Source organism: Balaenoptera musculus, unplaced genomic scaffold, assembly GCF_009873245.2.
Source record: "Balaenoptera musculus isolate JJ_BM4_2016_0621 unplaced genomic scaffold, mBalMus1.pri.v3 scaffold_127_arrow_ctg1, whole genome shotgun sequence".
NCBI classification, from domain to species: domain Eukaryota; kingdom Metazoa; phylum Chordata; class Mammalia; order Artiodactyla; family Balaenopteridae; genus Balaenoptera; species Balaenoptera musculus.
The window spans coordinates 17,899-19,941 of NW_023503218.1; the positions used below are offsets into that span (position 1 = coordinate 17,899).

A 2,043-nucleotide genomic window follows, 5' to 3' on the forward strand; every position below is an offset into this window, starting at 1 on the left:
GTTTTTATTCTTCAATTTGTTAATATGGTATAACACATTGATTTGCTGATTGAAAAATCCTTGTGTATTTGATCATACCCTTGGTCATGGTGTATGATCCTTTTAATGTATTGTTGGATTCAGTTTGCTAATATTATGTTGAGTATTTTTGCATCTAAGTTCATCAGTAATATTGTCTGTAATTTTCTTTTTAATGATATCTTTGTGTGGATTTTTTTATCAGGGTGATCTGGGTCTCCTAGAATCAGTTTCTTCCTCTGAAATTTTTGGAATAGTTTGAGAAGTATAAGGTGTTATTTTTTCTCTAAATATTTGTTAGAATTCACCTGTGAAGCCATCTGGTTCTGGATGTATGCTTGTTAGATGTTTTTTAAACATCTTTTAAATTATGTATTCAATTTCTTTACTGGTATTTGGTCTGTTAATAATTTCTATTTCTTTTTGGTTCAGTCTTGGGAGATTTTACATTTCTAGGAATTTGTCCTTTTCTTCTAGGTTGTCCATTTAAAAAAATTTTTTGTACTATTTAAAATCTTTATTTCTCTATGTCCCTGTAACATATTCACTACCACCCACCTACGTCAAATGGATGATGAAGTCTTCAATATTAAAGATGAGCCACTGGACCCTTAGAAAACGGTTTTGAAAGAACTCTACCATTAAAACACACACAGAAACATGAGAAAGCATGAATGCAGTCCCCCACTACCACATATTATGCAGCTGAGTTTTCTCCATTTGGGGAAATCTCAGGGGTCAGCACATCTGGAGTGCAATGGATGAGCCTCACCCTGGGAAAACCACCTTCATGACCATGGTATCTCCCCAGCCTGGTAAGTATAGTTTGTCCATTTTATTGCCATATAGTTGTTTACAGTAGTCTCTTAAAATCCTTTGTATTTCTGTGGTGTCAGTTGTAACTTCTCTTTTTTCATTTCTGATTTTATTGATTTGAGCCCTTTTTTCTTGGTAAGTGTGGCTAAATGTTTATGATTTTTTTTTTATTTTTTCATAGAACCAGCTCTTAGTTTCATTAATTTTTTTATGTTTTTTTCTAAAGTCTCCATTTATTTCTGTCCTGAACTTTATGATTTTTTACTTCTACTACTTTTGGATTTTGTTTTTCTTTTTCTAGTTTCTTTAGTTTTAAGTTTATGTTGTTCATTTTGGATTTTTCTTGTTTCCTGAGATAAGCTTGCAACACTATAAATTTCCCTCTTAGAACTGCTTTTGCTGCCTCCCATAGATTTTAGATTTTTGTGTTTTCATTTTCATTTGCCTCCAGGTATTTTTTTCTCTTTGATTTCTCCAGTGATTCATTGGTTATTTAGTAGCATATTGTTTAACCTCCATATTCTTTTGCAGTTTTTTCTTGTACTTGATTTCTAGTCTCATAGCATTGCAGATTGAAGAGATGCTTGATATGATTTCAATTTTCTTAAATTTACTGAGGCTTGTTTTATGGCCTGGCATTTGAACTATCCTGGAGAATGTTCCATGTAAACTTGAAAAGAATGTGCATTCTGTTGCTTTTGGATGGAATGTTCTACATGTACCTTTTAAGTCCTCATAATCTAATGTGTGATTTAAGGCCACTGTTTCCTCATTTATTTTCTGTCTAGATGAACTCTCTATTGATGTAAGTGGTGTGTTATAACCCTCACTCTTATTTTGTTACTTCCAATTTCTTCCTTTATGTCTGTTAGTATCTGCTTTATGTATTTAGGTGCTCCTATGTTGGGTGTATACATATTTACAATTGTTATATCTTCTATTGGATTGGTCCCTCGATTATTATATGATGTGTTTCTTTCTCTCATAACAGTCTTTATTTCAAAGTCTATTTTGTCTGATATAAGTATTGCTTCCCTGGCTTTCTTTTGATTTCTATTTGCATGGAATACCTATTAACATCCCGTTTCTTTCAGTCTGTGTGTGAGTCTTTAGATGTGAAGTGCATCTCTTATAGGCAGCATATATATGAGTCTTGTTTTTGTATCCATTCAGCCACTCTATGTCTTCTGATTGGAGCATTTTTTCTAT

At 32.6% G+C, this 2,043-nt stretch overlaps 1 non-coding gene across 1 annotated transcript; it reads right to left on the minus strand.

Moving 5' to 3' along the window:
- Positions 1-677: 677 nt before the first annotated feature.
- LOC118889491 lies at positions 678-841 on the minus strand. The gene has a single exon (XR_005018546.1). It is a non-coding gene; the product is annotated as a U1 spliceosomal RNA (small nuclear RNA).
- Positions 842-2,043: the final 1,202 nt, after the last annotated feature.